This window comes from Panulirus ornatus, chromosome 14 (assembly GCF_036320965.1).
Source record: "Panulirus ornatus isolate Po-2019 chromosome 14, ASM3632096v1, whole genome shotgun sequence".
Lineage (NCBI taxonomy): Eukaryota > Metazoa > Arthropoda > Malacostraca > Decapoda > Palinuridae > Panulirus > Panulirus ornatus.
Genome location: NC_092237.1, coordinates 57493708 through 57516215, shown reverse-complemented (window position 1 = coordinate 57516215; position 22508 = coordinate 57493708). Strand labels below are relative to the sequence as shown.

General features: G+C 50.3%; 1 protein-coding gene across 7 annotated transcripts in view; it reads right to left on the bottom strand.

The window, feature by feature from the left end:
• LOC139753462 (uncharacterized) overlaps window positions 1–22508 on the bottom strand; it is an 830062-nt gene that overhangs the window by 329075 nt on the left and 478479 nt on the right. Inside the window, exon 3 of one of the 7 annotated variants that reach the window (XR_011713719.1) lies at window positions 13774–13790. The exons of the other annotated variants lie outside the window; for them this stretch is intronic. The gene's annotated coding sequence lies outside the window, so the exon portion shown is untranslated. Of the gene's footprint in view, window positions 1–13773; window positions 13791–22508 lie in introns of those variants that run through there. 7 annotated transcript variants of the gene reach the window in all.

Genomic DNA, 22508 nt, shown 5'->3' with positions numbered 1-22508 from the left:
TAAGAGTTAACCCAGGCGAGCAGACTGTGTGTGTGTGTGTGTGTGTGTGTGTGTGTGTGTGTGTGTGTGTGTGTGTGAGAGAGAGAGAGAGAGAGAGAGAGAGAGAGAGAGAGAGAGAGAGAGAGAGAGAGAGAGAGAGAGAGAGAGAGTCTCTCTCGACTCTCTCGACGAGATTCGAAAACCAACAACTAAGCCAAAAAAAAAAACAAGCCATGAATTCTAGTGTGTATATGTGTGTGTGTGTGTGTGTGTGTGTGTGTGTGTGTGTGTGTGTGTGTGTGTGTGACGAACGCCAAGCTCCTCTGAGTACTGAAGGTAATTCCTCTTTCCACCAAACAACTAGGGATATGCGATTACACTACGACGCCGCTACAGTGCACACGCCAAATAAACTCAGCAGCAGCACTCCGGCCACGACCCGTGGTCTGCAGACCACAATACATCACGAATTAATACAGCATTACCTCCTCTGCGAAAATTATAACAATAAAGTATTACTCTTCCATGAGGATATATATATATATATATATATATATATATATATATATATATATATATATATATATATATATATATATATATATATATATATATATATATATCATAAGATATATAAATGCACCGAGTATTTATCTGTCGTAAAGACCTTTGTGTTGTCGACACGTCTGTGGCAATATAAACGTACCCAACACAAAACAGATAGAATACCTGGGAGAGACTCTAGCCCCATTAAATCCTTTACGATACGTTTCGGGCCACAGTTTTTGAAACAGTGTCGACAATATATATATATATATATATATATATATATATATATATATATATATATATATATATATATATATATATATTCCAGAGCTGCTGTCTTGCCTTGGATAGGTACCTCCGTCTTAACATGAGCCTTCGGAACCCGTTTCACTTTCACGAAAAACCTTCGCGTATTTCATATACCGTTAGCTTCTATCACGCGATCTATACGTCATGCACGGATCAACACCCCAAACGAACCACGAATCAACTCCCACAAACGGAACACGAACCAACGCCTACTCGACACCAAAATCAATACTCAAACGAAGCACAACTCAACACCCAATCGAAACACGGAGCAACATCCACACGCGAATGAACCTTATGGACACGTTCATACGTGTTTCACCCACGGGTCTCTTGGGGAGCGTCTACACCGAAGCTGACCATTTCCTTTATGACGCACTTTACTGTGGGATTCCCCCCCCCCTTCCCCTCAATTCCTCTCTCTCTCTCTCTCTCTCTCTCTCTCTCTCTCTCTCTCTCTCTCTCTCTCTCTCTCTCTCTGTTTCTCCCCACATCTGTTAAGGTCTCATTCCTCATCAGAGCCTCAACACTGCTCTTTCTGGTGTCCGGCAGCTGCCCCTGTCCACCAGGTGGCCGTCTCCGCCAAAGGATGAAGACCCACATCCATGTATGATAAACCTCGCCGGCAGCAGCAACACGACAACACTGTCTTGCCGTAGGAGGGTAAGGCACGGCGCCTCATATCCCACACACTCCCAGCCCGGCAACAGACACACGCTTTAGACAAATCCCGTTGGAAGAGCAGATGAAGATTTTCCTTCGGTGTATCCTATCTTCCAGATGCTCTGGTGGGTTCCACTTGACCCTTCGCTACTTGACAGTTACATCACCTTTCTCGCTCGCCTCCCTTCATTCCTTCCTTCGCCCCGACAACGCCCCTCCCTCCAAAATATACACCTCAATTAACGTCATTCTTAACGTTCGTGGCGTAATGAGGTCACGTTCGTGGTGAAATGAGGTGGCGCTTAAGCCCATCTCATGACATCTCCTATTAAACTGAGGATTCGGAACTCGGCCACGACAGCGTGTCTGTAGTACGTCCCATGGTAAGGGAGGATCTTCAGAAGTACAGAAAAGGCAGGGTCCCGGCGATGGAAGGGTACAGGGAAGGCAAGGTGCTGATGAGGAAGGGCAGATGAGGAAGGGTAAGATGAGACAGTCTGAAGACGAAGCGGGGTACATATGAGGCAGGGTACAGCTGAGGCAGGGTACAGAAGGGGTAAAGATGCGGCTTCAGCAACGCAGGTGAAGCTAAATTAGAAAATTACATTTTAAAAATCCCCTTCCTTCCCCACAACGCGTCAGAAGCACCCAAGTCCCTGCCATAACTAACGCTAACCAACCAATGTTTCGACAAACGTGAGGTACAAAAGACACGTACCATACGAAACAGACAACGTACAAGACACGCACCATACGAGACTGGCACCATACAAGACACGTACCATACAAGACACGCACCATACGAGACACGTACTACAAGACACGCACCATACGAGACACGTACTGCAAGACACGCACCATACGAGACAGGCACCATACGAGACACGTACCATACAAGACATGCACCATACGAGACACATACCATACAAGACACGCACCATACGAGACACGCACCATACAAGACACGTACCATACGAGACACGTACCATACTAGACATGCACCATACGAGACACGTACCATACAAGACACGCACCATACGAGACACGTACCATACAAGACACGCACCATACGAGACACGCACCATACAAGACACGTACCATACGAGACACGTACCATACGAGACACGTACCATACAAGACACGCACCGTACAAACGTTACTAATACCACCACTTTGACTCCAAAGTGTCATTCGTGGGTGAAGCTCCTTGATTAATGCTACTGGATTCTCGCCCTCCAGCCTGGCGACCCTCGTTTATTTACCTTTCATTCATAATTCTCTCAAGGAGAGGAAAAATAAGGGTTCCCTGATGGCTTCAATATTTCGAATCCTCGCGGTGAACTCTTGAGACTTTACTGGGGCGATAAGTCAAAATCAGAACCGGATTTGGGAGGAGGGGGGAAGTTTCATTTGAATATAAGATCACACTGAATGAACCCTGGGAGTCCAAAAGAGAACTTTTATAGATAAATCGAGAAAGACCGAAATTCTTCCAATCTCAATGGAACAGCACGGAAATCCCTTCCAGCGAGTCTATAACTGCTGCTGGAATAGCACTGGAACCCTTCCAGTGTGGGGTTGGGAAGGAGGCTCACGTCTGGAAAGGGAGAAGTTGAGTTAAAGTATATTGTCTTGCGATTTAAAGGTATGTTGATACTCTTCAAATACCGATAACAGTCCTCACACTGATAGTCCTCACAGTGATAGTCCTCACACTCACAGTCCTCACACTGATAGTCCTCACAGTGATAGTCCTCACACTGATAGTCTTCACAATGATGGTCCTCACACTGATAATCCTCACACTGATAGTCCTCACAGCCATGGTCTTCACACTGATAGTCTTCATACTGATAGTCCTCACACTGATAGTCGTCACACCGATGGTCTTCACACCGATAGTCTTCACAATGATAGTCCTCACACTGATGGTCTTCAAACTGATGGTCTTCTTACTGGTAGTCCTCACACTGATAGTCTTCACATTGACAGTCCTCACACTGATAGTCCTCACACTGATGGTCCTCACACTGATAGTCCTCACACTGATGGTCCTCACACTGATGGTCCTCACACTGATAGTCCTCACACTGATGGTCCTCACACTGATAGTCCTCACACTGATGGTCCTCACGCAGATGGTCCTCACACTGATAGTCCTCACACTGATGGTCCTCACACTGATAGTCCTCACACTGATGGTCCTCACACTGATAGTCCTCACACTGATGGTCCTCACACTGATAGTCCTCACACTGATGGTCCTCACGCAGATGGTCTTCACACAGATAGTCCTCACACTGATAGTCCTCACATTGATGATCTTCACACGAATAGTCTCCACAATGATGGTCTTCACACTGATGGTCTTCACACTGAAAGTCCTCACATTGATGATCTTCACACGAATAGTCTTCACAATGATGGTCTTCACAATGATGGTCTTCACACTGATGGTCTTCACACTGATAGTCCTCACACCGATGGTCTTCACACGAATAGTCTTCACATTGATGGTCTTCACACGAATAACCTTCACACTGATAGTCCTCACACCGATGGTCTTCTCACGAATAGTCTTCACACTGATGGTCTTCACACTGATAGTCCTCACACCGATGGTCTTCACACGAATAGTCTTCACACTGATGGTCTTCACACGAATAGTCTTCACACTGATAGTCCTCATACCGATGGTCTTCTCACGAATAGTCTTCACACTGATGGTCTTCACACTGATAGTCCTCACACCAATGGTCTTCACACGAATAGTCTTCACACTGATGGTTTTCACACGAATAGTCTTCACACTGATAGTCCTCATACCGATGGTCTTCTCACGAATAGTCTTCACACTGATGGTCTTCACACTGATAGTCCTCACACCGATGGTCTTCACACGAATAGTCTTCACACTGATGGTCTTCACACGAATAATCTTCACACTGATAGTCCTCACACTAACAACATCTGGTTGTAGTATATATTCCAATCTCTTACAACTGAAGCCGTAAAAACCGTTCCTGCCCACATCGTGCATCACACGTCTCCTTCCATCTAATTCTACGTGATATTTACGACCGTTGTATTTCCATCTAACGAGTTGAAAATTGTCATGAATTATGGCGGTGAAATTATTTAGTATTCTCAAAATTTCCATTAGATCTCACCACGGAGTCTGCGATCTTTTGTTGATATTCTCTATTCGGTAAAATTATTTTACTCGTGAGCCTTTCTTCGCGTGGCTTTCTTTCTGAACGAAAGAATAAGTTTTGTTGTTCCTCTCTGTATTAGTTCTACGTCTTCATCACCTCTAAACCAGGTCTTTGAAGAGCGTGTTTCCAAATGAGGTGTGGCTTAGGGACCGGCAAACAGTGAGTGTTGCATTCTTCATTTTACAGTTTATATATCGAGGGGAGGGAATGGGAAAGGAGAGTAGGGGAAGGGATGTGAGGAGGAAAAGGAAGGTACAGGGGATTGCTGGGGAGAAGACACGAATGGGGTGGAAAAGAGGGAGGGTATGACGGGAGAGCTGGGGAGAATAAACAGAGGAGGCTGGGAAGGAGGGTTGAAGAAATGGGGACCTGGGGAGAAGATGCGGAATGAGTGGGGAGGAAGAGAAGGTACGGAGGAGCTGAAGAAGGAAGAAAATGTAGTGAAGAGAAGCAGGGAGATGAGATGGGCGGAGCAGGTTACCACACAACGAAGGACAAGTAGGGACGGGAGGGGAGTGGAAGGAGGCCAGGGAGGGAGGGATAGTGGGAGGGGGAGGGAAGGTGAGGGAGAAGTCCAAGGGGGCGGGATGGGGAGTAGAAAAGGAGAGGAGGAGGAAGAGACCCATAGGAGAGGCAGGAGAATGGGGAGGGAGAGGAGGCCCATAAGAGCAGAGAGGGAGGAAGGTGGAGAACGGAAGGGGGAGGAGGAGGGAAGGGAGGGAGGGGAGGAGGCCCAGGCGAGAGAGAGAGAGAGAGAGAGAGAGAGAGAGAGAGAGAGAGAGAGAGAGAGAGAGAGAGAGAGAGAGAGAGAGAGAGGGCAACGGGTACACCAGCAGCTGATGTCTGGCATACCACAGCGGTAGCGTGCCGTCCTCTGCCACACCTCCAACCACAACACACCTCACCACCACCCCACACCTCCACCACACCACACCACGCCACCACAACTTCCACCACACCAAGCATAACCACACAGCACGACCGCAACTTCCACCACACCACACATCACCACACCACAGCAGCACAGCCTCCGCCCAATCACACCCACACCTTCACCACACCATCCCCACATAACCACCACCACACTACCATCGTTCCTCCACTGACTATCACACAAATCTAACCATATAACACTACGAGATGTTCACCTTCCCCTTCCAAACATATAATTGAGACCATCAAATTCTTATGCATCAACCCATACGAGATCTCCAGTAACCTCCTCCTCCTCCACCTCCGCCTAATCAACCACCCCCTACATAACATGACCTCAATCTGGGGTTACTCCCCCCCCCACCCCTCTCAAATCTTACCCCCACCTCCTCCTTTCCCCTCGACGCGTGAATACCCCCTTCCCCCACTCAACCTACATTCCTTCATATCTCTCTCTCTCTCTCTCTCTCTCTCTCTCTATATATATATATATATATATATATATATATATATATATATATATATATATATATATATATATATATATATATATATACATTTTTTTTCTTCTTTTAGCCGTAGAAGGGCGTGAGGGACTGCCCGTTAGGCAAGTTTTATTTTTCTTCTTTTTTTAAGCTAAGTTGTCGCCGGCTTGTCACCTCGGAGGTCGCTCCTTGCCCACCTGAGGGACCCCCAGCTGTTATCTGGCCACCTGCAGGAGCGCTACGCCCCCTCCTTCTCTGCCACACTCGCCCGCCCCCCCAGCGGCCGGTCATTGCAGGCCATTATCTTTCGCGCCACCGTTATCTCTTCAAGTCGCCCCGGCTGAGCGGCCTTGTCGCTCGCTATCTTCTCCTGCCCTCCAAAAAAAACAACATCGAGGAATGGAATTACCATTCCAAGGTGGGGAATGTCTACGTCACGTCATCGAGGGAGGGAGGGAGATTGTGGGGAATGCCCTCGACACGTCAACTGTGTGGGAGGAGGAGAAATGCCCTCGACGCGTCGTCACGAAGAACAACGTCCCCACCACATCACCGCCACGAAGCGTTACCAGCTCGCCATACAGGCTCCTGATACCCGGTCGTCATGACTGAGAGAGAGAGAGAGAGAGAGAGAGAGAGAGAGAGAGAGAGAGAGAGAGAGAGAGAGAGAGAGAGAGAGAGAGAGTCTGTATGCGTGTGTCAGGCCGCAGCCTCAGAGGGGAGCGCCCCCCGTGTTACCCTGTTGCTCTGGACTCAATACAGTCATTACCTTGCTCCTTGTGGAGGTCTGGCGTTACCTTGTTACCCTCACGAGAACAACGCTCTTGAGCTCTCTATCCGGGGGGTTGTGTGGGTGAGTTGCGACGCTAGCCGGGGAGTATTGCAAAGCTCCCCGAACAATGACAGTAACGATAGATGGGCACACACACACACACCCACACCCACACACACACACAAACACACACACACACACACACACACACACACACACACACACACACACACACAAACACACACACAAACACACACTTGCCGTGCGTTGCTTGTGTCTGTCTGTTCGCTGCCGTGGGAGGAAGAGGGAATGGGGGTCATCGTGTGGGTACAAGCGGACGTAACCAGATGCTAGCACGTACCGGGAGACGGAGAGAGAGGTTGAAGAGAAATGACGACATGGTGTGAGATGATTAAGACCTACACAGAGGGATGGAAAGAAGTTAGGAAGTAGGATAGAGAGAGAGAGATAGTGAGGGGTATGGGGTCAGGGTGACGATTGGGGACTGGTGCTTCGACACCACTGATGGAGACGAGAGGGAGGTCTGCTCACTGTCCCACGTTCAAAGGCACAGAGGGACGTGTGGCCGGCCGCCGCAGGAACCATCAACGTCCTGAGTTATAAACCTCTGGGAGGGAGAGAGTCGACTACCAGAACCAGGTGCAGGGGGGCGGACGTGTGTAGTTCTCATGGCAGCTTCTCATGGCAGCTCTGCTCCCTCCCTCCCTCTCTCCCTTCCTACCCGACAGAGCATCTTCATGGCCTGCGCTGCTGGCTGCCTCCTTTCACCGCCTTCTCCTGCCTGACTGCTTCCTACTTCACCGTCGCCTTGCACCTGCTTCCTGCTTCGCTATCTCTTTCAGTGCCTCCTGTGTCATCACCCTCCTCACTACCTTCAGACCAGCTTACCTTCCGTATACCTCACGTCGATTCAGGGGCTCGCCTCTACCCACCCCACAGCTTTGAACTGGGACTAAGCTGCGCTGTTGCTCCTGCCGACGAACCAGCTCAAAGGACAACGCGTGTCCTGCAGGTTTCACGTACCAATTACCTTTCACAGCCAAACTGATGAGATACCATTTGCTCATGTTCCTCAAGAGATGAGTTCTTCAGTCTTCTGCTGTCTGGCTGGTCTATATCACGTTTCTACTGCTTGCTGCTTTGCTGGTGGAAGGCAGAGCAACACACAGCTACGATCTACACCATTTCCTCTTACTACCATCTGCGGCATCGAACCCCTTGATTAAGATGACACGATCCTTGAGCACTAAAGCATGACCCTTGGGTACGAAGGCCTGCCCCCCTTTGACACGACCCTTAAGGATTCAGGTCAAAGATCACGCCATCATACCCAGAGCCGGCATGGACGTGCTTAAGAGTCTAATAACGTATTCATGGGTCGCGCCGTCGAACTCAAAGAAAAAAAACCTGACCAAGATTTTCTTTTTTATGTATATTATCTCACAATCCTCCCGTCTGGTATGCAGGCAATCAAATCGAAGTGTTTTCGTTCCCTGACATTAATGATGATTTCTGACAAGAGTCAATGAGAGGTGTGAATGCTTCCTTGCATATCTCAACAGCTCATCAATTCTGACAACCTCAAAAGGCAATGCCACCACACACTCAACTCTAATCTAGCGTGGAGAGTACAAATGTTTTAATCAACGTTATCAATGGGTTTTTGCCTCTCTCTCTCTCTCTCTCTCTCTCTCTCTCTCTCTCTCTCTCTCTCTCTCTCTCTCTCTCTCTCTCTCTCTCTCTCTCGTTTTGAAGATCCGCTAAATCCAGCTTGACCAACTCTGACAAGCGACGGTGTACGCGTGCTGTTCGATGGAGGACAGGCCCTCTACTTCAGTCCTGATCCGTCACTCTCCTCTCCCGTGACGTACTGATCATCCCCCGTTCTCTCGTGTGTACAGATTTCGATTCCTTCGCGTTCCCCTGAAGCGGAGTAGCTGTGACTTATCTCCGTCGAGGGAACGCGCCGTTATCAGAGGCTCAATGAACGACTGTGACTGATGTGTGCACTCTTAACCTCCGAGCGTCGCTTGAAGACGGGGCCTTTCTTTTTTTTCGGATTCATTCTGGTCTCACCCGCAAATGACGATAAGGAACCGTGGTTTGTGTCTATATCTGTGTCAGATACGAAGATTAAAAAAGAATGAATAAACTCGTATGAACAAATCTCTTATATATATATATATATATATATATATATATATATATATATATATATATATATATATATACTATATATCTTTACCACGGAGGACGTATATCAGACGAAGCCTGGCTAACAAGTGGTGCAATCCACATGGTAAGTTACTGGGACACATTTTCCCATCCCAGGGACTACTTGTGTGTGTGTGTGTGTGTGTGTGTGTGTGTGTGTGTGTGTGTGTGTGTGTGTGTGTGTGTGTGTGTGTGCGTGCGCGCCATGGCACCATCATCACATTGGTCAAAGGCTTTCGCGAAGTCCCCGCACAGGACTTTTTAGCATTTCTGTCTGCCTTCTAAGTCCTCCCAAATCAGCCTTACCCGACTACAAAATAACTGAGGAAATGTACAAGGTCCCGTGCTGCAGCCTCGTTGCTCTGGGTTCGGCAGGTTAGTCTACCCCTGGAGACCTGCATGAGAATATGTATCTTCGACGACACATGGAACGTCGATGCACCGGTCGACAGGTCTTCATGATTACTCACTGATGGGGGGGGTCGTCGAGTTCTGTCGCTTCAGCGCTAACGCCGGAGCCCAATTTCCCTCTCCTCCTCCCGGCGCTCTGCTCCTACGGTGGGAAATCTCCGCACGTCTTTACAAAGAGGGGGGAGACTTCCAACGGTCTTGCTTCTGGAGCAGAATGCACGGCAGGGGAAGTCAGTGACCCCTCTTGAAGCCCGAGTGTGTGTGTGTGTGTGTGTGTGTGTGTGTGTGTGTGTGTGTGTGTGTGTGTGTGTGTGTGTGTAGTGGTGATACAAGATATGTGCAACATTGGAGGATGACTGTTCAAGAAGTCATTGGGGTCACTTATCTCTTGAGGTGATTACTGGCTCACTGAACACTTGTTCAGAATGATCCCTCAGTGTTTCGCTCACGGCCTTACGGTCGCCTATGCGTGTCACTCTCCCAGGGCCAAGTGGCAGTGAGTGGTCCTCGTCCTGATCTCAACGCACTGGATGGCCTTTACACTCCACTTCTTTCATTTCCGCGAATAATTCGGTTCGCCTTCTTTCCTCCTGGTGTCCTGGGGGGGGTAACCCACACCACTGCCTTCGAAATCCGTGCGTGTGTGTGTGTGTGTGTGTGTGTGTGTGTGTGTGTGTGTGTGTGTGTGTGTGTGTGTGTGTGTGTTTAATGCACGTCTGGGGGGGATGCCACTCTGGCCACTTTGCCAATCATTCTCCTGATATTTTGCCATTAAGAAGAGATTACCATCGTACAGCTGAGAGTGAGTCATTTCTCTCCACTGCACATGTTAATTCATGGCATTAAACTGGCTATCTTTTTTTTTTCTTACACACACACACACACACACACACACACACACACACACACCCTCACCACCACCCACCACCTCCCTACGGCACTGCCTTGAACTGAGTTCTGGGCAACACCGGATTCTGGACATGGTGTCGCTGTCCTATCTCATAATTCTACATCATTTAGCGATATATATATATATATATATATATATATATATATATATATATATATATATATATATATATATATGACAGTTTCCTTTCTCTTGGTTCAGAGGAGAAGCTGCCGTAAGAGCGAGACCTTAATGCAGCTGTTACTGTACACCGCTGAGCCTTGAAGGGTCTTCCCTCAGATGTGTCCAAAAGCCAGATATCCATCCTCGGTGAGGTAGGTTAGGTCGGAAAGTAGATCGCATCGTCACGCTTCGTAGTGTGATGCACTGAGGATCATCAAGAGTTGCCAGGCGTTGCTGGTGGGTTATGCCAGGGTTAAAAGTATTATAGATCACAAGGACGACACCAAATATGTGTGGTCCGCGTTCCTTAACTCCTTCGTATCTTCCGTCTGTTTTGGATTTGCTCGAATTCACAGACGGTTCAGTAAAGAAGTTTAAAAACAAACAAACAATGTTTTCAACCTGATGTGAGCAGATCAGCGTTAATGAGCAGGCCTTTTATCCACAGAGAACCTAATGCAGTGTCTCTTCCCTTGTACAATCTCACTCATGTGAGATTGTGGGACGACCCCCACAAGCCGCGCGCTTCGTGCCGGAGCCACACTAAAAAGCCATTTGGCGCCACGATGCCACACACTAGAACCACACACCGAATCTCTAGAGCGAGACTTGTACGACCCTCGAAATACGACGGTTACGACCGTTAGGGTGTGCTGGTGAGGTACTTGACCTTGAGGATCAGGTCAAAAGGCCACGCCATCATACCCAAAAACTCGTACCGTCGTGCTCAAGGGGGACGTACCGCCGTCCTCGAGGGTCGAACCGTCGCCCTCAAGATATCGACAGTACAGAACCTGCCGACGCTCTGCATAGTGTTCTTCAATGGTTCTCTCGCAGCAATAAACTTGCAGTAGCCAGGCTCCCAGCGGAACCCAGTACCGACATGGCTTCCATACTCCAGGTGGGTTTGTTGGTCAGAGATAAGGGCGGCGATAACACTTATCTGCAGTGTGAACCAAGAAAGGAAGGATTTATCTGGTTGCAAGAGGAGGAGGAGTAGGAGGAGGAGGAGGAGGACCCTTCACTGGTTCCTCCTTCATTATCCCAAAGGAGGCTATGGGAGCTGAGAGGGAGAGGGAGGGGTAAAATTGGGGTGAACAGACAACAGAGGAAAGAGTAGGGAGTCAGGGAGTGGGGAGGAAGAGTAAGTAGGAGGGAAGACAGGGGAAGAAGAGGAGGGAGAAGTGAGGAACTGGGAGAAGGACTGGGGAAGTGGAAGTAGGGGGTGGAGGCAAGTAGTGGCAGGTGGGTGGGGTCATTTGGGGGGAAGTGAGGAAGGGGGTAGGCAGAGGCGCTGAGGTGAGCGTGACCCAGCTCAGCTAAACATCAACAACAACAGCGGGACTGGCGACGCTGACCAAAGCACCTGCCGCCGCTGACCCGCCCCGCCTTGCCATTCCCTTAGACCTGCCCCTGCCCTGCCCTGCCCCGCCCCGCCATAACCTTAGGCCTGCCCCTGCCCCGCCCCGCCATAACCTTAGGCCTACCCCTGCCCCGCCCCGCCATAAACTTAGGCCTGCCCCTACCCCCCCCCCCCCCTTCCCTACCCAGACGCAGTCCTCCATGCTCAAGGAAGGAAGGAAGGAAGGAAGGAAGGAGGAGGAGGAGGAGGAGGAGGAGGAGGAGGAGGAGGAGGAGGAGGAGGAGGAGGAGGAGGACGACGACGACGACGACGACGACGACGACGACGACGACGACGACGATGACGATAACGACGATATGATAAAGGAACACAGTCCAACTGTGACTTCATAAATGCAAACCAGGTACAGGAGTAAGCAGTCCCAGCCCTCACCCGCCGGACAATGCCAACCCTTTCTCGCAGTCCACCCAATCCAATCCGGAAGACGTGATACAACGCCTCTCACAGCCCCGCCAACCACAACCCAAGTGCCCCTGAAGTCATCAATCTTTCTTCCAGGACTGAATGGGCAGCGCGCTGTGGCGGGACAGACTAGCATGCGAGACGCGAGGGTCAGCAAAGACACGGAGCCGCACTCTGTACTTCCTGTGACAACAATGGACCGGCAGGAGCTGACAGACGGGCTGTGACGCTGGCTCAAGGTTGTGGCGTCAGCGTCCGGCCCACTCCTTGCTGACACCGCGGGTAAACAGGGCTCACCTGGGAGTCAGCTCGAGTTGGTGTGGGGTGGTGGTGGCGGAGGTGGCGGTGGTCAGGTCAGCCGGTTGGTGCGGCAGGTGGTCGTGCGAGGTCAGGGTGGCGGCAAGGCAGGATGGTGGTCGTCGAGACGGGATGTTAGTCACGACGGCAGGTCGTCCTTTCCATAGGGAGGTCAGGTCGTCGCCTCCATTGGTGGTCAGGTATAAAATCTGGTCGTCAGACAGGCTGGACAGGGATGGTGAGGGTGGCTGGTCGTGTGGTCGTGGCCCAGGCAGGCTGGTGGTGGCGGTCGAGTCAGGTAGCAGTGACGGGGGAGGGGATGGTGGTGTGGTCGTGACAGGGGAAGGGGGTGGTGATGTGGTCGTTGATTCAACCGCCTGACCGACTGACTGACTCAGCCAGGAAATGCCGGAGGAGAGTGAGGAGGTATACAAGAGGAAGAGGAAGATGACCTAATCAAGAGGACAATCATGGGGCACAGGAATATGACCTGATCAAGAGAAGAGGCAAGAGGAAGAAGATGACCTGATCAAGAGAAGAGGCAAGAGGAAGAAGATGACCTGATCAAGAGAAGAGGCAAGAGGAAGAAGATGACCTGATCAAGAGAAGAGGCAAGAGGAAGAAGATGACCTGATCAAAAGAAGAGGAAGAGGAAGACAACTAGATCAAAAGAAGAGGCATGGAGAAGAGATATGAAAAAGAGAAATATAGCCTGATCATGAGGTCACCTTTGGCAGTCCAAAGGAGTCAATCATTTCTCTGCTACTGGAAGTAGCGCAGCTTTGGAAGTACGCAAGGTCTTGGGTAACACCAGGGCTCTTTCTTAGAAGGGGGGTCTTTGGACAAATACATATCTATCTACCTATATATATATATATATATATATATATATATATATATATATATATATATATATATATATATATATATATATATATATATATATTCAAATATACATATGAACATATACATGTACTGCGTATGAATAAAAAGGATAATAACAGGACTCACGTCTCGTACACGGGACCCTCAAGTCTTCAGTTACCTGGAAGAAGAAGAAAATGTACATTAACATCATCTTCTGGAGGCGGATGGCTCTCATACTAAACCCCTTGAGCAAGCCGGTGCGACCCTTGGGTATGACGACGTGACCTTAAGGACATCAGAGGCTGGGTCATCCTACCCACGGTTAACGTTAAGGCAAGGTTAATCATCAGGCCATCATTCTAGCTGGCGACCGATTCCACTCACGGACACAGCACAGATGATCTAATTCATCCCCACACACATCTCGCACAAGCTGGTTGTACTGGAGGGATACCTCAGCTATGTCAACGTGTTCATCGATGGCTCAGGAAAAGGGGGCAACGGAGTACTGACTCCAACACTTAACTTCACCTAGGGGGAGGGAGTTACTGACCTTCAGCGACCGACTGTAATTATGAATGTATGACTTTGAGCGACCATCTGACCAGTTCACTTGGTGGTACAAATGGTATCATTCCGAAAGTCATTGTTGTTCAGGTCCCCACCGACCCCTACCAATGTTGTTCAAGTCCCCACCATTCTCTATTACTTTAGCTCAAGCCCTACCCACTCCCTACCAGTGTTCAAGTCCCCTACCAGTCCCTACCAGTGTTCAAGTCCCCTACTATTCCCTAACGGTGTTCAAGTCCCCTACCATTCCCTACCAGTGCTCGAGGCCTACCGTTTCGTATCAATGATTTACAAGCCACGACCATTCCCTACCGATGTTCTGCAAGGCACTCGCAACCCTCCGCCTCACACCACTACCCTCCACCTCACTCCTGTCATCCTATACCACTGACTGACGATATGTACAAAACATCAGGTCAGCTCAGTGCGACGGAATTCTTTACGCCCCGAACTACAGGGTCAACTACGCTGAATCGTAGGTAATGATGGGTCGTTTAGAACATTTTTTGAAAATCTTTTAGGCCCGAACCCTTGTTTTGAAGGTTCTTGAGGTCCGCAGGAAGGTCTGCAAATACCACCACCCACCCAAAAAGAAAAAAAAAATAGAGGAGGTGGATGAGGATTAGAAGATAGAAAATGGGGTCGAATCGTGTGATAAAAATTCTAAATGGAACTTGCAAGTCAGGAGCACTGTAAAAGGAGAAATTATTTCTGTTGGGAGTAGGAGGAATACTAGGAGATGGGAAGAGAGCAAATACTCATCTCTCTCTCTCTCTCTCTCTCTCTCTCTCTCTCTCTCTCTCTCTCTCTCTCTCTCTCTCTCTCTCTCTCTCTCTCTCTCTCTCTCTCTCTCTCTCTCTCTCTCTTAGCACACAGATCTCTCGCTCCCTCCACCAACATTAGGAAGAGCCCTCTTCCCTTCAACACAGAGATCTCTCCCTCTTCCCCAACATCTGTCCCACAGCAATGAAACCTCTACGTCTTCTCCAACACTCCTCCATCCCTCGAACTCCGGTACTAATTCCTCCCCATCTCCCTCTCCCTCCAACACTCTCTCCAACGAACGGGTGCTTGGTCCTCTCCACCAACACTCAGTCTAACACCATGACGATGACCTCCACCAAGACCTACACCAGTGGGGCAGCAGAGGTGGTGTATCAGCGGCTTAGTGTCAGCAGGGGCAGTGTGTCAGCGAAGGCGGTGTATCAGCTATGTGTCAGCTGGGCCGGCGTGTCAACGGGGACAGTGTTAGCAGGGGATGTGTGTCAGCGGGGGCACTATGTCAGCGGGGACGGCGTCAGCGGGGGCTGTGTGTCAACGGGGACAGTGTAAGCAGGGGAGGAGTGTGTCAGCCGGGGGAAGGGGGCGGCCGGCTGTGTCGGTGGCGCGATGTGTGAGCGGGGGACGGAGTGTCAGCGAGGGCGGTGTGTCAGCAGAGGCGATGTGTCAGTTGAGGGCGATGTGACGGCGGAGGGAGAGGGGTGTCGTCGGAAACAGTCTGGTGTCAGCGGGGACCGTGTGTGTGTGTGTGTGTGTGTGTGTGTGTGTGTGTGTGTGTGTGTGTGTGTGTGTGTGTGTGTGTGTGTGTGTGTCAGCCGATGGGGCGCGACAGAGCCTACCGAATGTTCAACGACTCCCAGGATGAACAAGGGGGCCCCAGCATCACTTCACCTCCCCTTGGTCGCCGCTCCTGCCCTGCCCTCACCCACGGGAGGAGGAGGAGGAGGCGGGGGAGGCGGAGGTAGGGAGAGGAAGAAAACTAGGGGACGTGAATGAGACGGGACGGGACAGGACAGGCGCTGGGATTGGGACAGAAAAAAAAAGAGGGATGGAATGCATGGTGTTGAAAAAAAGGGCGGAAACCAGTAAAGTCTGTGTGCGCAGGGGAGGGGGAAGTGTGTTGTTCTGGGGGGTTGTGGGGTTGGCAGGGGCTGTGCCACTTATCGGATGTGTATCACTGGTGCGTCTGATATGTGGAGACTCTCTCCCCATCCCTGCCATGCATGCGATTCCTCACTCTCCCTGCCGCTCATACACACTCTCCCTGCCACGCATGCACTCTCTCCCCCACCCATCCCCCATTTCCCGCCACGCATGCACACCCTCCCTGTCCCTATCGTGTACACATTTTCCTGCGCCCCCTGCCATGCATACACAGTCTCCTCTTCCCTGTCACGCACACAAACTCTGTCCCCATATTATGCATAGAAACTCACCCCTTTCCCTGTCATGCACGCACACTCTCCCCCCTCACTGGCATGCATACAAACTCTCCTCTTCCTGTCATGCATACACACTCTCCCCCTCCCTGCCATGCATACATAATCTATCTTCCGTTACTAAGTATACACACCCTCCCCCTATGTGTCATGTACACACATGCACCCGACCCCCTTCCTGCCATGCACCAGGATCCTCCCCCCACCCCCATCCTGCCAGGCACATTAGCCTTCCTTCTCCCTGCTGTGCACACACACACACACACACACACACACACACACACACACACACACACACACACACACACACACCTCCCACACATACAACCCTCCCTCTCCTCCTCCCCCTAAGAAAAAAATATGAATTCCTCTCCCTTGTTCCGTCATGCACAAAATTCTCCCTCCCTGCTGCTGTCCGCTCATTCAGCTCTCTCCTTAGCTATTCATCCACACTTCCCACCTGGAAAACCCCTCCTCCGTTTCCCACAATCGACTCCCTCCTTCCCGCCATTCCTCCCTTCCCACCATCCCCCCCCCCCCCTCTGGCCAAACTCTTCTTCCCCCTATAACTACACTCTCCCTTCCTCCCATTCCCTACTTCTTCACCCTGAAATGACTGGTCCAGTGGTCCGAGGACTTGTGCTGGCCCATGGGGATGGGAACTTGCTGGTCTTGAGACCGGAAACTTATTGGTCTGGGGACTTACTGGTCCAAGAGTTTGAGGACTTATAGTCCAGGGGGCCAGGGTCTCACTCGTCCAGGGGACTGGGGACTTACTGGTCCAAGGGTCTGGGACCTACTGATCTAGGGGACCGGGGTCTTACTGGTCCAGGGGGCCACTCCTTCACCCTAACTCTGTCCGTCCCCTATTTTCCGTAGGCCCCTGGTCCATCCTTCGTCCTCTCCCTTCATCCTTCTCTCCCTCCTCCTCTACCCTTACAGTCCACCCACAACTCCCTTCTCCCTCCCGTCTCCCCAACGAATCGAAGGATACGCTTACGGAATATTCGCCAGCGAGGGCCAATTGCGACGTCCTTCCCCCTGTGCAAGAACCGCCAGGCTCAGCACTTTCCACAGGACATAAATCCCAGGAATATGAAGCCTCGAGGGGGACATGAACCAAGGGGAACAGAGGACACAGGCACGTTGGGAAGAGGTACAGGGAACGTAAGGAACGTGAACAGAGGAGGACACAGGAACTTTGGAAAGAGGTACAAAGAACGAAGGGAACATGAAACAAGGAGGACACAGGAAAGATGGGAAGAGGTAGAGGGACCGGGGGAAACGTGAACTAAGATGATCAGAGGACAGAGGAACGTTGGGAATGGAGACATGGTCAAGAGGAATAGAAGACACGGAAACGTGAAAAAGGAGAGAGACCAAGTGGAACATGAACCAACAGGATGATACGTAAATAAGACTCCTGATCCAATAGGCATAAGGGCGAAGGGAAACAAGACCTTAGAACCGACAGTAACTAAGATGGATGGACAAAGGACCAACAGGAACGCCAAACGTTGAAAACTATACTGACCAAGAGGACTAGTTTGAAATGCAGCGTTCCCTGTCGGAACCAGTGTGCCAGTGCGGTTGTGAGTGGCTGACGCTGGACCTCACTACTGCGGCCGAGAGAAAGGCGTTGGCGTTGGCGGGAAAGGCGTCGGGCGTTGACCACGTAAAACGATGCCATCTGCACCCCCCCCCCCCACCACTCCCAACCCTCCCCTCGTTAGAGCAAAAAACGGGAACCATTTATAACCTCAGAACCTGAAGGAACGCGTGTGTGTTCTTGACGCGTCCTACGTATGATATGCGCAGAAAGAGAGAGAGAGAGAGAGAGAGAGAGAGAGAGAGAGAGAGAGAGAGAGAGAGAGAGAGAGAGAGAGAGAGAGAGAGAGAGAGAGAGAGAGAGAGAGAGAGAGAGAGAGAGAGAGAGAGAGAGAGAGAGAACCCTTTGTACCTTCTCTCTCTAGGTTTGAGGACAGGCGAGAGACCTCTCGGGTCTCGAACCTGGAGAGAGACACAGGGGCTTGGACCAACAGCCACCTCACCAGGCGAGGCTGAAGTGGTGAACACAGTCCCCAAGTTACTGACCTTCTAACCCCCCCCCCCCCCCGCACTCCCCCGCATCATGAGAGCACGACCCTAGAGGACGACCAGACGACGACCCCCGAGTGTTTCTTTGATGGCCTGACCTTTGAACTGATTCATGAGGGGTTTAGGATACAAAGGCCATATCGTCACACCCAAGGTCTCGTACAATCGTGCTCAAGGATCACACAGTCGTGTCTCAAGGATCGATCGTACCGTCGTGCTCACACACACACACACACACACACACACACACACACACACACACACACACACACGCACATACACGCACGCACGACAATCGTCCTGGGAAGCACACATCCTTCGCCAGTCACCCAGGCAACCAGCAACACCCATGTAGCGACAGTCGGTGCCTCGGTAACAGCCAGCAGCCAGCAGCTCGCTGCCGCCTCCACCCTCCTCCTCCCTCCTCCTCCTGCGACCCCTACCTCACTCCTGCTCCCTAAGTAACAAGCGGTGAGTCAGCAACAGCGCCTCAAGTAGCAGGTGTCAAGGGCATCCTCCCACTTCTTGAGGGGCGTGTCGCTCAACATCTCCCACTCCAACCCGCCCCTGACAAGGGGGGCCCAACTCCTGTCATGTGCCCGGGTGAATGTCATTCGACGCGCCTCGTGTCCTGTCCTGCTGTCATGTCATGCATTGGGATTCGTCATATGCCTGTCGCATGCCATACATTATGGATGTATACACGTCCCGTGTGACCGTCATGCGCCCGCTGTGTGATGTCTTGTGCGCATGTGACTTGTCATACATCCGCCTGGTGTCATCTGATGTCACCTTACTCCCCCTCCCTGTGATAGCAAACACCCAAGTGATGGCAGCGCGATGTCAAGCACCCGCGTGATGACGTGACCACAGATATCCGTTCTGATGACGTATTGCCACTGTCGCTTCACGTGACCTTGTGAAGTCATATATTAGCCATGCTCCTTCAAGCACGTGCCCAAGGAACTCTTCTGGAGACCAGGAGGGGGCGGTGTCCTCGTAGGACCAGGAGGGAGGAGGGGTGGTGTTTCTCGTAGGATAAAGGGGCCTCCTTAACCAGTAGAGGGCTTCCGAAGACGTCCGAAGATCTCCAGAGGTTTCAGGAGTCCTCAATCCGTGACGGTAAGGTTGCTACCCCTCCGCCCATCCACCTACCCACCTGACGTGGCAGTGGGCTCGAGTGCTCTACCGTCTGCCACTTCGTCATGATGTCTGGAGGTTCTCCGACGTCGATGCGGTGGTATGGAAATACTTTGCAAAATACTACTTTCTTTATGTTGCTTTGTTAAATACGACCTTCCATTGTTTGCCTTGTAAAGTACTACAACCTCCCCTCCTTTACTCTATTAGAATATTTACACTCTTTGTTTACAGACTTGGATTGGTGGCAAAAGCATATATATATATATATATATATATATATATATATATATATATATATATATATATATATATATATATATGGAGACAAGTGCATAATACAACAAACAAGTATTGTCACACCCGACTGAAGATGCAAAGTCGAAGAGAGTCCTCCTTCTCCTCCTACTTTTCTTCTTCTTCTTCTTCCTCTTTGTTTTCCCTCTCGTAATTCTGCATGTTTTGAGATGCTTTGAGATGTTTTAAGATGCCCTGCACTCACGTCCTCCTCAGTGTAAATATTAAGATATTTGGAATAAGGTCGACCAGTGGGACGATTTGCTGTACCCTCGGACACAGCCTGACTCCAAGCGCGTCCATGTTATCCTGCGCTGAACATTCTGGCACGGCACGCAACAGCATCGCCTCGGGTAATGGGCAGGATCTCTCCGGGGGTCTTATCTCTCCACGAAGGTGGAAAGCAAATAAGTATGCCCTTAACTGTTTCCTGTGTACACTGCACAGCCTCTTGCTTTCGAGTAAAGTCCAGTTTCAGCCATGGGATTGCACTGCATCAGCCCCAACCACACTGACTATACAAGGGAATGCAAACACCATCAGATTACTGGCTTCCTCCGAGGTGACTGTAATGGTGGAAGAGACGAGAAACAAATATGGGATGTGGTGTTGGTAGAGAAGCAAAGGAACGATGCAGCCGCCAAACCGACCACAAACACAAACCATAGCGCGGCTAACTAGCCGTCTGGCATCAAACTAAACATCCAGCACCCGACACAAACCATCAATCATCCACAAGAGGAGCGGCGGACGCTTAACTCTAATCAAATAATTAGCCACACAACGGACAGCCATTAACTAGCCAATCAACCTAGCGGGAGAAAGCAATCATTAACTCACCACTCGGACAGCAGATGCCAACCCACTAACCAAAACAAAGCGCATCCCAGACACAGACCAAACAAACTGCCTGGGATGCAGCCACCGGCCATAAAGATTAACCAAATACTGAACCAGACGGTAGACCAACCAAATCCCCCCCTTAAAAAAAACATTAACCCATCAAACAGATGACGGTGGAGACGAACCAACCAAAATCCGAACACCCCCTCAGATACCAACCATTACCTAAGCGAAGAAGAAGACGAAAAAAAAAAAAAAAAGGAAGACGCCAAACACTAAACGTCTGCTAACCAAAGAACCCGTCGGCAGACACCAGCCACTGACCCACCAAACATCCGGGTCGCCTGACGGGAGCCAACCAGACCTCCTGACCCAACCACCTCGGGTGGACCGTGTGAGTTCGACAGTCAATAACGAAGGTACTGCAGACGACGAGGAGGAACCAGGATGAAGTCTCACTTGCTAAGAGTATTACGCGAGCGAAAACTATCGTAAAACCCACTTTACAGACATTCCGACACGGTCCCCTGACATCGGTGTGCCTTCCGAACTCATTCCGATGAAGAGAAGAGCATCGAGGGCACTGTGGCGGCGGTGGCGACGGCGACCACCGAGTCATATTCACACGGCCGGAGACAGTTCACAAGTCTTCCCTTATCTTCATAAGAAGGGAAGAGAGTCTTTCCATATCCCCCAACCCCCAGCCACCGTCCATAAGCCCCAGGGCTCTCCCCCACCCCCCGTCCCAGAGACGTAAAACATTTTATAACCCATGTTTGATATCTGACGCTGTGAGGTGGCGCCTTGCCCTCTTCTGATGTGGCGCCCTGCCCTCTTCTGAGGGTGGCGCCCTCTGCCCTCTTCTGAGGGTGGCGCTCTCTCTCTCGTCTGAGAGGGGTTGTGACGATTTGCCCCTCTCCTGCGTTGACGTACCGGTAGATTGTAAGTGTGTAATTACATATCTGTACCGTTCGGGGGAGGGAGTCTTACACTCGCGGTGTCCCCCATCCTCTTGAACTCTCTTGATCATGAAACTCTTTAAGCTTCTGTCTGCTTGTCCGCATCTAGAGTTTCATCGTTCAGTCCATTCCATTCACTCCACTGCTTTCATACGATAAAGTACTTTTATGTATCTTTTTTTCCCTAAACAAGTCTCTTGCATAATTTCATGTTATGGCCTCTGGGTTGTTCCAACTTTGGGCAGGGATACACGGAAAGGAACTGATGCACCATGGCGAGGTTATCTGCGGTCTAGGCCCAAAAATAATGGTAGAAGCAGGATAGTAAGGCATAGGGCACCTCCCCACCATCCTCACCCTCCAGCTCAACTGCCAACAAGAAGAAAAAAAAGAAAAAATGTTTCATGTGAGGAACACACTGTCATGGCAGATTCATGAGAAAGAGTAAGTGGAGGAAAAAATAATATACAAATAGTTTAACAACAGTTGTTCTGTGGCCAGACTCTGACAAGATTTGGTTTTCCATTCCAAAGACCATCGGTGGTTAACATCTACCAATCTCCTGCTTTACTAATCTTTCTAATCTTGGAGTCAACCAGTTTTCTCTTGGGTCCTTCTGGGACGATCTGTCAACCCACACATATTTTTTCGCTTTCCCTGAGATCCCCTCCTTCTGCTCAACAAGCAGTGGTCCTCTTCGCTCTGGCCTTTCCCAAACCTTTCATCTCCCGTGCCATAACTCTCTCTCCCGATCGTCCCGTCCTTGGCAGC